The 14155-nt window shown below is 38.3% G+C and overlaps 1 pseudogene; it reads left to right on the forward strand.

Moving 5' to 3' along the window:
- Nucleotides 1-4637: 4637 nt before the first annotated feature.
- Nucleotides 4638-13783, forward strand: LOC103072167 (28S ribosomal protein S17, mitochondrial pseudogene; annotated as a pseudogene).
- The last annotated feature ends 372 nt before the right edge of the window (nucleotides 13784-14155 follow it).

The following is a 14155-nucleotide window of genomic DNA, read 5'->3' on the forward strand; positions in this document are numbered from 1 at the left end:
AGATTAGAAATCAATTACAGGAAAATACAAAAACACATGGAGGCTAAACAATATGCTACTAAATAACCAGGAGATCACTGAAGAAATCAAAGAGGAAATTTTAAAAATACATAGGAACAAATAACAATGAAAACATGACAACCCAAAACCTAATGGGATGTAGCAAAAGCAGTTCTAAGAGGGAAGTTTATAGCAATTCTATCTCCCCTCAAGAAACAAGAAAAATCTCAAATGAACAATTTAACCTTACACCTAAAGCAACTAGAGAAAGAAGAACAAAAAACAAACAAGTTAATAGAAGGAAAGAAATCATAAAGATGAGAGCAGAAATAAATGAAATAGAAATGAAGAAAACAATAGCAAAGATCAATAAAACTAAAAGGTGGTTCTTTGAGAAGATAAACAAAATTGATAAACCTTTAGCCAGACTCATCAAGAAAAAAGGGAGAGGATTCAAGTCAATAAAATTTTAAATGAAAAAGGAGAAATTACAATTGACATTGAAGCAATATAAAGGATCATAAGAGAATACTACAAGCAATTATATGCCTATAAAATAGACAACCTGGAAGAAATGGACAGATTCTTAGAAAGATACAACTTTCCAAGACTGAATGAGGAAGAATTAGAAAATATAAGCAGACCAATCACAAGTAATATGAAAAGATGCTCAACATCACTAATTACTAGAGAAATGCAAATCAAGACTACACTGAAGTATCATCTCACACCAGTCAGAATGGCCATCAACAAAAAATCTACAAACAATAAATGCTGGAGAGGGTGTGGAGAAAAGGGAACCCTCTTGCACTGTTGGTGGGAATGCAAATTGATACAGCCACTATGGAGAACAGTATGGAGGTTCCTTAAAGAACTAAAAATAGAACTACCGTATGACCCAGCAGTCCCACTACTGGGCATATACCCTGAGAAAACCATAATTCAAAAAGACACATGTACCCCAGTGTTCACTGCAGCACTATTTACAATAGCCAGGACATGGAAACAACCTAAATGTCCATCTACAGATGAATGGATAAAGAAGATGTGGTACATATATACAATGGAATATTGCTCAGCCATAAAAAGGAACAAAATTGGGTCATTTGTAGAGATGTGGATGGACCTAGAGTCTGTCATACAGAGTGAAGTAAGTCAGAAAGAGGAAAACAAATAACGTATATTAATGCATATATGTGGAATCTAGAAAAATGGTACAGATGAACCTATTTGCAGGGCAGGAATAGAGACACAGACCTAGAGAAAAGATATGTGGATACAGTGGGGGAAGGGAAGGGTGGAACTAACTGGGAGATTAGGATTACCATTTATACACTGCCATGTTAAAATAGCTAGCTAGTGGGAACCTGCTGTATAGCACAGGGAGCTCAGCTCAGTGCTCTATGATGACTTAGATGGATGGGATGGGGGTGGGGGTGGGAGGGAGGTCCAAGAGGGAGGGGATATATGTATACATATAGCTGATTCACTTCGTTGTACAGCAGAAACTAACACAACAGTGTAAAGCAACTATACTCCAATAAAAAATAGTAATAAAATTTAAAAAATAAATTCTTTGTTGTCATTTTGGCAATCTTCACAGAATCTTCAACAGGAGTAGGTTCCATCTCAAGAAACCACTTTCTTTGCTCATCCATAAGAAGCAATTCCTCATCCGTTAAAGTTTTATCATGAGATTGCAGCAATTCAGACACATAGAAACAAATAACAGACTTCACTTCTAATTCTAAATCTCTTGCCATTTCCACCACATCTCCCAACTGAAGTCTTGAACCCCTCAAAGTCATCCATGAGAGTTGGAATCAACTTCTTCCAAACTGGTATTTGATATTTTGACCTCTTCTCACAAATCACAAACGTTCCTAATGGCATCTAGAATGGTGGATCCTTTCCAGAATGTTTTCAATTGACCTTGCCCAGATCCATCAAAGGAATCACAATGTATGGCAGCTATAGCCTTACGAAATGTATTTCTTTGATAAGACTTGACAGTCAAAATTATTCCTTGATCCATGGGCTGCAGAATGGGCATTGTGTTAGCAGGCGTAAAAATAAAATAAAACTCATTGTATATCTACATCAGAGCTCTTGGGTGGCCAGGCGCATTTTCAATGAGCAGTAATATTTTGAAAGGAATCTTTTTTTCTGAGGAGTAGTTCTCAAAGTGGGCTTAAAATATTCGGCAAACCATGTTGTAAACAGATGTGCTGTCATCCAGGCTTTGTGCCACTTATAGAGCACAAGTGGAGTAGATTTAGCATAATTTTTAAGGGCCCTAGAATTTTTGGAATGGTAAATGAGCATTGGCTTCAACTTCAAGTCACCAGCTGCATTAGCCCCTAACAAGAGAGTCAGCCTGTCCTTTGTAGCTTGGAATCCAGGCATTAACTTCTCTCTAGTTATGAAAGCCTAGATGGCATCTTCCAATAGAAGGCTGTTTCATCCACACTGAAAATCGGTTGTTTACTGTAGCCACCTTCATTAATTAGCTTAGCTAGATCTTCTGGATAACTTGCTGCAGCTCCTACATCAGCACTTGCTGCTTCACCTTGCACTTTTATGTTTTGGAGAGGGCTTCTTTTCTTAAACCTCAAGAACCAGCCTCTGCTAGCTTCAAACTTTGCTGCTGTGGCTTCCTCACCTCCCTCAGCCTTCATAGAATTGAAGGAAGTTAGGGCCTTGCTCTGGATTAGGCTTTGGCTTGAGAGAATGTTGTGGCTGGTTTGACCTATCCAGACCACTAAAACTTTCTCCATATCAGCAATAAGGCTGTTTCACTTTATCATTCGTATGTTCACTGGAGGAGCACTTTTAATTTCCTTCAAGAACTTTTCTGTTGCATTCACAACTTGGCTAACTATCTGGTGAAAGAGGCCCAGCTTTCAGCCTGTCTCAGCTTTGGACATGACTTCCTCACTAAGCTTCATCATTTCTAGCTTTTGATTTAAAGTGAGACATATGTGACTCTTTCACCTGAAAACTGAGAGACAATTGTAGAGTTATTAATTAACCTAATTTCAATATTGTTGTGTCTCAAGGAGTAGAAAGGCCTGAGGAGAGGGAGAGAGACGGGAGCAGTCAGAACACACACATTTATCGATTAAGTTTGCCTTCTTAAATGGGCATGGTTCACGGTGCCCCAAAACAATTACAGTAGAAAATCAAAGATCACTGATTACAGATCACCATAACAAATATAATAATAACTTAAAAGTTTGATATATTTTGAGAATTACCAAAATGTGTTGCAGAGACATTAAGTGAGCAAATGCTATTGGAAAAATGGTGCCAATAGACTTGCTCAATGCAGGGTTGCCACAGACTTTCAATTTGTAAAAAAAGTAACATCTTGGAAGCACAATAAAGTGAAGTGCAATAAAATGAGGTATTCCTGTATAATTTTTCAAAAAATATTTACTTGCCTCTGCATTCAGCAACTATGGCCTAAATAATTCAAACCAATCCTTCTGAAGAAAATTAAGCAGGATGAAATATTTTTTTAAATCATCTTAAAAGAACTAAAAGAGTTTAAAAGATAATGAGAAATTTACCTGGCTAAAATCTAAGAGAAGATCAAAACCTGGAGAAGCAAACCTAGCTGGGTTTAATGGCCTTACTGGACAAAGGGCACAGAAGCCAAAAACGTAGGTCCAACCCCAGGCGGAGACTCTCATACCTCATTACTCCATTAAACTAAGGTCTTCCAAAGGGCTACACTCTCAAGACAAGAGATAACCCAGATTCCTCACCTGGGCGGTTAAGGCATCTTCAATCTCAGAATTTAGATTAAGATAGTCCTAGAAAGGTAAAGGGCCTCAAGTGCCTGGAAGAATCAGATGAAAATCATTATTTCATCTTAGGTTTCTGATTGTTTCTACAAATATTTTTTAAAACATGATGACCAGCACATAAACAAATTAAAGCCAGCACAAGTGAGAATCAACACACACAATGAACCATTCCAGGAGATATCAGGCCTCCATGCTTATTACGTTTTTTTGGCTGCCTTGGGTCTTTGTTGCTGCACACAGGCTTTCTCTAGTTGCTGCGAGCTGGGGCTACTCTTCGTTGCAGTGTGCAGGCTTCTCATTGCAGTGGCTTCTCTTGTTGTGGAGCACGGGCTTTAGGCACGAGGGCTTCAGTAGTTGTAGCTCTCAGCTTAGTTACTCCATGGCATGTGGGATCATCCCAGACCAGGGATCGAACCCGTGTCCCCTGCATTGGCAGGTGGATTATTAACCACTGTGCCACCAGGGAAGTTCCCATGCTTATTATGTTGAAATAATATATAAGCTTGAAAATATCTCCAGGGAAGAGGAAACTATAAAAGCAACATAGCAGATCTGATAAAGATTCAAACAGAACTTATACAAATAAAACAATACAATAAATGAAATTAAAAACAAAAGATAGGTGGGTCTAACAACAGATTGGACACAACTTAAGAATTGCAGAACTGAAGGAAAAAACGAGAAGAAACTATTCAAAATGTAGCATGAAAAGATGAAAATTGCCATAGAGAACCAGTGACATATAGGATACAGTGGGTAGATATAACATATTTAATTGGAGGTTTAGAAGAAGAGGCAGAATAAGAGAAAATATTTGAAGAGATAATGGCTGAAATTTTTTCAGAAGCGATGGAAGACCATCTACAGATTCAGTATACCAACAAACTGCAAGTAGGAAAAATACAGAGAAATCTTTACAAAGATACATCATGGTGAAACCAAAATATTCAACCACAAAGACAAAATCTTAAAAGGAGCTAGATATCCAACCACAAGTAAGCAGGAAATACAAGAAATAGAGGCATATGTTAAACTACCATGAGGATGCAACAATCCAAATCTAGAATGTGGAAAATTCAACTATTAGAATGTCCCACTTCTTCAAAAAATAGATGACATGAAATAAGTGGGGAGTGGAGGTGGTTTAAGATTAAAAGACTTATGGTAAGCAACATGTATTATGGTAAGCAAGATTTAAAGTGCAAATCACTATCCTTTCTTTAATTATGACATAGCAAGTATTTTATGGAAAATGGAGACTACCATCCCATGTTTGGGGAATTCCCATCATATGAGTCTTGGTAAGAAGCAGAGTACCACCCAACATAATATTTTAAAAATCAATTTACCCAGCCTTTTTTTGTTGTCGCGGTACGCGGGCCTCTCACTGTTGTGGCCTCTCCCGTTGCGGAGCACAGGCTCCGGACGCACAGGCTCAGCGGCCATGGCTCACGGGCCCAGCAGCTCCGCGGCACGTGGCATCTTCCCGGACCGGGGCACGAACCCGTGTCCCCTGCATCGGCAGGCAGACTCTCAACCACTGCACCACCAGGGAAGCCCTACCCAGCCTTTCTTACAGCCAGAGCACAGATATATGACCACAGCTCTATCATTCAGAATTCTCCTACATTAGACTTTGAGACAAACACTAGTGAATCAAATTGATTTAGTGGAATCAGTGCTAGGGCAGGTGGCAGCCATAGTGGTAGCTACTTTTCCAAAGGAGCAGTGATGTTCTAGCAGCAGCATCCAGTATCTAGCATTGATGATGTCAGTGTTGAAAGCAGCAGGATCTGTGGATAGCAGGAGCAGCAGCAGTAGAAACACGGTGGCTTTATGGAGCCAGTTCTGTGGTGTGATTTTGGAAATGGTTCCTGGATGAGAGTTCCCAAGTGTGGCTTTCCAACTCTCCTGGAGAGGCTAAGGTACTAAAATAGTCTTTATTAAATTCATTTTTAGCACAAAAAAAAACCCTCAAGAGAGTGAGGAATGATATATAATAGATGAATTAACAGAATAAGTGCCAGAATAGCAGAGTGAGGACATCCAAAATTTCACTACTCCATAAAAGGAATGAGAACAATAGCAAAAAATTGTCAAAATCAACTTTTTCATAACATTGGAAATAAAGTATTGCAACAGTCCAAGGAGCTTTATTTTTTTAATGACTGAATCTCAGAACAGTAAGCTTTGTGACATTGTAACTTCCCAATGAGGGAATACAATGAACAAATTAGATAACCTAGTTGAAATAGGCAAATTCCTAGAAAGACAAAAACTATTGAAACTACCTCAAGAAGAAATAGAAAAACTGAACAAGTAAAGCCATTGAATTAATAATTAAAAAAAACAGGGCTTCCCTGGTGCCACAGTAGTTGAGAGTCCTCCTGTTGATGCAGGGGACGTGGGATCGTGACCCGGTCCGGGAAGATCCCACGTGCCGCGGAGCAGCTGGGCCCGTGAGCCATGGCCGCTGGGCCTGCGCGTCCGGAGCCTGTGCTCTGCAACGGGAGAGACCACGGCAGTGAGAGGCCCGTGGACCGCCAAAAAAAAAAAAAAAAAAAAAAACTTTCCATGAAGAAAACCCTAGAACTATAGGCTTCACTGGTGAATTTTACCAAACATTTAAAGAATTAACACTAATCCTTCACAAAATCTTCCAAAAGCAAAAGAGAAGGGAACACGTTCTAACTCATTCTATGAGGCCAATATTACCCTGATATCAAAACCTGACAAAGATATAACAAGAAAACTACAGACCAATAATTCTTATAAATATACACACACACATTCTTTATTTTATGGGTTTTTTGTTTGTTTTGTTTGTTTGTTCATTTTTTGGCCACACCACGCAGCTTGTGGGATCTTAGTTTCCTGACCAGAGATTGAATCTGGGCCCTCAGCAGTGAGAGCATGGGGTCCTAACCACTGGAATGCCAGGGAATTCCCCACACACATTCTTTCAAAAAGAAAAGAAAAAAAAAAATCAAAACCCTAGGAAACAGAACCCAGTACCATGTAAAAAGGATTATACACTATGACTAAGTGGGATTTATCCCAGGAATGTAAGGTTGGTTTAACAGCTAAAAATCAACCCCGATGTAATGCACCATATTAATATACAAAAGAACAAAAACTAGATAATAACCTCAATGCACCAGAAAAAGCACTTGACAAAATCCAATACACTTTCATGATTAAAAAAAAAAAAATTAAACAAACTAGGAGTAGCAGGTGTTATGGACTAAATTATGTCCCCTCCCACCAAAAAAAATTTTCATGTTGAAGCCCTAACACCCAATGTGACTGTATTTGGAAATAGGACTTTTAAGGAGGTAACTAATGTTAAATGAAGTCATAGGGTAGTACCCTAATCTAATGTCTTTATAAGAAAAGGAAGAGACACCAGAGATCAATCTCTCCCTCCCTCTAAATGCACACACACACACACACACACACACACACACACACACACACACAAACACAGAAATGGCCATGTCAGGACACAGCAAGACGGAGGTCACCTGCAAGCCAGGAAAAGAGGCCTCACCAGAACCCAATCCTGCTGGCACCTTGATCTTAGGTTTCTAGCCTCCAGAAATATGAGAAAATAAATGCCTATTGTTTTATTTATTTATTTATTTTGGCTGCACCACATCTTAGTTGGGGCACACAAGAACTTCGTTGCAGCATACAAGATCTTTTAGTTGTGGCATGCAGACTTCTTAGTTATGGCATGTGGACTCTTAGTTGCAGAATGCATGCGGGATCTAGTTCCCTGACCAGGGATCTAACCCGGGCCCCCTACATAAGAGGCACAGAGTCTTACCCACTGGACCGCCAGGGAAGTCCCTAAATGCCTAATGTTTAAACCACCCAGTCTATAGTATTTTGTTATGGCAGCCTAAGCAGGCTAATTTAGAGGGGAACCTCCTCAACCTGATAGACTGTCTAAAACACCATATAGCTAATATCATACTTAATGGTAGGAGTCTGAATGCTTTCCACCTGAGATGAAGTGCTAGACAAGGATGTCAGCTCTTGTTACTCCTATTCAATCTTGTACTGAAGATTCTAGCCAGGCCAGCTAGGCAAGAAAGAGAAGTAAAATTTATTCAGGTTGGAAAGGAAGAAATATCAATAAAACTATATTTGCAGATGACATGACCTTGTATATGGAAAATCCACAAAAATATTAGAATAAATTAGTTCAGCAGTGGCAGGATACAAGATCAATGTACAAAAATCAGTTTTATTTCTATTCACTAGCAATGAACAATCCAAAACTGAAATTAAGACAACATTCTTTTTGCAATAGCATCAAAACAGAATGAAATGCTTAGGAATAAATGTAACAAAAGAAACGTAAGATTTGTAAATAGCTAACTATAAGACATTGATAAAAGTAATGAAAGGAGACTTAAATAAATGGAAATATAGCCCACGTACATGGATTTGGCTTAATATCATTAAAATGGCAGTAGTCTCCAAACTGATCTAGAAATTTAATGCAATCACTATCAAAATTTCAGCTGGACATTTTGCAGATATTGGCAAGCTGAGCTTAAAATTTTTATGGAAATTTAAGGGACCCAGAATAGCCCAACTATCTTGGGGAAAAAAGAAGAAAGTTGAAGGATTCACACTTCCTGATTTCAAAATTTCCTACAAGCTGCAGTAATCAGGGCAGTGTTGTACTGGCATAAAGATAGACATAGATCCATGGAATAGAGTTGAGTGTCCAGAAATAAATTATTAAATTTATGATCAATTGAGTTTTGATAAGGTTGCCAACACAATGCAATGGGGAAAGAGAAGAATTTTCAACAAACAGTATTGGGACAATTTGATATCTACATGCAAAAAAATGAAGTTGGACACCTACTTTATAACATATACAAAAATTGTATGCAAATATGCAAATGGTGAAAGATCTAAATGTAATAGCTAAAACTAAAATTCTTAGAAGAAAATATAGAAGCATTGGAGTAAATCTTTGCCATCTTGGATTAGGCAATGTTTTCCAAAAGCACAAGTGCAAAAAAAAAAAACAAAAAAAAAACAGATAAATTGGATTTCATCAAAATTAAAAACATTTGTGCTTCGAAGTACACCATCAAGTAAGTGAAGACAATCCACAGAATGGGAGAAAATATTGGAAAACACATATCTGATGAAAGACTTGTAACTAGAATATAAAAGGAACACAAGTAAGAAAAAAAAAGACAAAAAGACAAAAAAAGACAAATTATAAAATGGGCAAAGAATCCAAATAGACATTTCTCCAAAAAAGATGTACAAATGGTCAAAAGGTACATGAGGGAATTCCCTGGTGGTCTAGTGGTTAGGACTCCACGCGACCATTGCCAAGGGCCTGGGTTCAATCCCTGGTCAGGGAACTAAGATCCCGCAAGTCACCTGAAGTGGCCAAAAAAAAAAAAAAAGTACATGAAAAGATGCTGAATATCAGTGGTCATTAGGGAAATGCAAATATCAAAAATGCAATGAGATGCTGCTTTGAACATACTAGTATGGCCAAATCAAAAAGACAGACAATAACAAGTTTTGGTGAGAATGTGGAGAAATCAATCCTCATACTTTGCTGGTTGGAATGTAAAATTGTGGCGCCACTTTAGAAAACAATGTGACATTTCCACAAAAAGTTAAACATAGACCTTGTTTATGACCTTATGACCCAGCAATTTTACTCTTAGGTAAATACCAAGAAAAATGAAAACATGTCCACACAAAAACTTGTACACAAATGTTCATAGCAACATTATTTATAATAGCTGAAAAATGGAAACAATCCAAATGTTCAACAACTGATGAATGGATAAACAAAATGTTGTATATCTGTACAATAGAATATTATTTAGTCACAAAAATAATAAAGTACTGACACAATACAACATGGATGATATTTGAAAACATGCCAAATGAAAGTAGCTAGACACAAAAGGTCACATGTTATATAAATATTATATATGAAAATGCTATATGATATTATATGCCCAGTTATATGACATTATATGCCCAGTTATATGAAATGTTCAAAATATGTAAATCCAAAAAGACAGAAAATAGATTAATACTTGCCTAGGGGCTAGAAGAAGACACAGTAGGAAATGACTGCTGATGTGTATGGGATTCCTTTTTTGAAGAAAAAATTCTAAAGTGGTGATGACTACACAGCTCTGTAAACTTACTACAAACCACTAAATTGTACATTTAAAAATTAAATTTTGGGCTTCCCTGGTGGCGCAGTGGTTGAGAGTCCGCCTGCCGATGCAGGGGACACGGGGTCGTGCCCCGCGGTCCGGGAACATCCCACTTGCCGCGGAGTGGCTGGGCCCGTGAGCCATGGCCACTGAGCCTGCGCGTCCGGAGCCTGTGCTCCGCAATGGGAGAGGCCATAACAGTGAGAGGCCCGCGTACCGCAAAAAAATAAATAAATAAAAATAAAATAAATTTTATGTTATGTGAATTATATCTCTTTAAAGTTGTGACTAAAAAAAAAAAGTTGTGACTAAAAAAAGGTACATCAATCCAATACAAAGTATACACCTTTATTGAAAACAGATTTGAACTATCAACTCTGACAAGACAGTTTTTAAGACATTAAGGGAAATTTAAACATGGACATCACAATGGTATTTAGTTATCTTTTAAAGAAAGTTCTTACCTGTTAGAGATACATACAAAAATATTTATGCTAAAATGATATGGTATATGGTATTTACAACATAAAAAGAAAGAGGCAGAATAAAACAAGTTTGGAATGACACTGATAATTTTTTAATTGGGTAGTGGGTACATGAGTTCATAATACGATTATTTCTAATTTAGTGTATGTTATAAATTTCCACTTAAAAGTATGAAAAATAACTAATAAGAGAGTAAGATAACAGGCAGCTGGGGAGAGAAGCATTATTTCCAAAGGTGTAGTAAGGCTTATTGCTGACTTCTGAATAGAAACAATGGAAGTGGGCTTCCCCGGCGGTGCAGTAGTTAAGAATCTGCCAGGACACGGGTTCGAGCCCTGGTCAGGGAAGATCCTACATGACGCGGAGCAACTAAGCCCGAGAACCACAGCTACTGAGCCCACGTGCCTAGAGCCCATGCTCTGCAACAAGAGAAGCCACCGCAATGAGAAGCCTGTGCACCACAACGAAGAGTAGCCCCCGCTCGCGGCAACTAGAGGAAGACCACATGCAGCAATGAAGACCCAACGCAGCCAAAAATAAATAAATAAAACAAATAAATTAAAAAAAAAAAAAGAAACAATGGAAGCCAGCCAATAGTGGAATGGTATATTTAAAAATGCTAAAAGAGAATAACCACAACTGAGAATTCTCTATCAGCCAAAAAATTTTCAAGATTGGAGGGGAAATAAAAATATTTTCTGAAAGAAAAAAATATTAACACTTCATCATCGGATCTTCCGTGGTGGTGCAGTGGTTAAGAATCTGTCTGTCAATGCAGGGGACACAGGTTCGAGCCCTAGTCCGGGAAAATCTCACATTCCGCAGAGCAACTAAGCCCATACGCCACAACTACTGAGCCTTCACTCTAGAGCCCGTGAGCCACAACTACTGAGCCCAAGTGCCACAACTACTGAAGCCTGCATGCCTAGAGCCCGTGCTCCGCAGCAAGCGAAGCCACCGCAATGAGAAGCCCATGCACCACAACAGAGTAGCCCCCACTCGCCACAACTAGAGAAAGCCCGGGCACAGCAAGGAAGACCCAATGCAGCCAAAAATTAATTAATTAATTAATTTAAAAATAAAACACTTCATCATGAGGAAGCTTTCACTAAAGGAGATTCTAAAGCCAATAGTAAATATAGATCCTAGAGGAAAAAGGCCTGAGATACAAAAGGGAATGAACAACAACAACAAAAAAAAAACTGTAGATGTGGGAACGTGTAAATGAATGTTGGCTACAAAAAAATTAATTTTTATAAATTCACAAAACAGAAATAGACTCACAATAAACTTATGGTTACCAAGGAGGATAGTGGGGAGGGGCACATAATTTAGGAGTTTGGGATTAACATATACACACTATACATAAAACAGATAAACAACAAAGACCTACTGTATAGCACAGGGAACTATATTCAATATCTTGTAATAACCTATAATGGGAAAGAATCTGAAAAAGTATATACATATCTGAATCATTTAGCTGTACACCTGAAACTAACACAACATTGTAAATTAATTATACTCCAATTTTAAAACATGGTTGAAAGAAAAATCATGATTAGGATTTGTGGTTTTCAGATTTTTTTTTGTTACGAAGGAGAGCATAAATATCTTTGTAAATATTCTTTATTCCTTTGGATTGGAGTAATTCTTATACATTTCTCAAAGGAGTATAATTTTATACCTATTGTCATACTTTAAAATTTTACTTATTTAATTTATTTTTATTTTTGGCTGTGTTGGGTCTTCGTTGCTGGGCGCGGGCTTTCTTTGGTTGCGGCCAGCGGGGGCTGCTCTTCATTGCCATGGCTTCTCTTGTTGCGGAGCTCAGGCTCTAGGCACGAGGGCTTCAGTAGTTGTGGCTCGCGGGCTACAGAGCGCAGGCTCAGTAGTTGTGGTGCACGGGGCTTAGTTGCTCCGCAGCATGTGGGATCGTCCAGGACCAGGGCTCGAACCCATGTCCCCTGCATTGGCAAGCGGATTCTTAACCACTGCGCCACCAGGGAAGCCCCCTATTGTTATACTGCTCTCCAAAAAGACTGAATAATCTACAGGGCTATTTACAACATCATTGTACTAGTCAATATTTTTGTTTCATTTGCCAACATTGGTGTCTACGTTTTTTTTCTAGTTTAAGAGAGATGTAATGGTAGCTTAAGTTCTTTTAGTTTGTTTTCCTTACATTTTAATATGACTGAACTAGTTATTTGCCAAAATGCAAAAGAAATATGATTATTTACCTTATCAGTTTTTTACTGAAGAAGGGTATTTTGACTGTCATTTTGGCCATTCAGAATATTCTCATATACCACTATTTATTCTTTGTATTAGCCATAGGGCAGACAGTTATTACATCGCATAGAAACTGACCTAAGTATGTGGAAATATTAGATTCGCCAAATGTTAGACCATCTAGTACAGTGGGGAGAATCTTGAATGATCAAAAGTTATCCTCATAATTTTCTCATGCATTTTCTAAGAAAGAACATAAATTATCAGTCTTTTACCAAATTCAAAATGAATTTTACTGATAAGAATGACATCAGATAAAATTGATTTCACCTAAAACTGAACATGATAGGGAATTCCCTGGTGGTCCAGTGGTTAGGACTCTGCCCTTTCACTGCGCGGCCAGAGGGGAAAAAACAAAAACCAAAAAGCCTGCACATGATAAAATTAGTGATACACTTTTTACTTTTTAAAAATCGCATCTCTTTTTATAGCATGGAAAACTTTAAATATTGACTTAAGAAAGCTTAGGGACAGTGGAGCCCCGAGGTGACTGCTGACCCCGCTCTGCTGCCACAGGGCGTGGATTCCAAGGCCGAAGTGCCACGGCATGGGAGACCTCCAGGTGACCAAAGCCACATAACGTCAGTAGCTCATTCATCCATCCATGCCAGATGGGTCGTGGGGAAGGTGATTGCGACAGCAATTCAAATACCTGCTAAATTGAGAGTAACCAGGCTTGTTCTGGATCCCTACTTGTTAAAGCATTTTAATAAGTGAAAAACCTACCTTACGATGCTCTTCAGCAGTGCACAGCTGGGAATACTGTGCTTCTCACAGCTTTACCTCTCCCACGGACACAGCACGTGAAACATGAACTGGCTGCGATCATTTTCAAAGTTGGACAAGTCACAGATCTGGTGACCGGGAAACCCTGAGCAGGAACTCCCTACCTTGAGAGTCCAGTCAATTCGGAAACCACTCACTTGAACCAAAAATCAGGAGGAACTCGCTATCTCTTTAACACAGTGAAGGTGGATTGGAAGACAGAGCCAAAAGGAAAGATTCCTAAGTTCGTTTTATGGAAAAAATTTTCTAACTTTTGTCACAAACTGTCCAATTTATCTTCTAGTATTTATGACATAGCTATAAGTAAATGAAGTAAAGGCCTTGTTACAATTTTCCATAAAGGCTTATGGTCATTTTTCAAATTTCTTTCTCGGTGAATATACTTTCCTGTTACACTAAGTAAGTGGATGCCTAGCAATCCACTGCATTATTTTATAAGCTCACTGTTTTAGAAGGTGTATTTTTTTTTATTCAAAGGAATCTTGAATTTATCCTAGAACATTTATTTTGGGAGAAGAAAACCTACCTTTTGATATCATAAACAGGTAAGGCCAC

Source organism: Lipotes vexillifer, unplaced genomic scaffold (assembly GCF_000442215.2).
Source record: "Lipotes vexillifer unplaced genomic scaffold, Lipotes_vexillifer_v1.1 scaffold272, whole genome shotgun sequence".
NCBI lineage: Eukaryota > Metazoa > Chordata > Mammalia > Artiodactyla > Lipotidae > Lipotes > Lipotes vexillifer.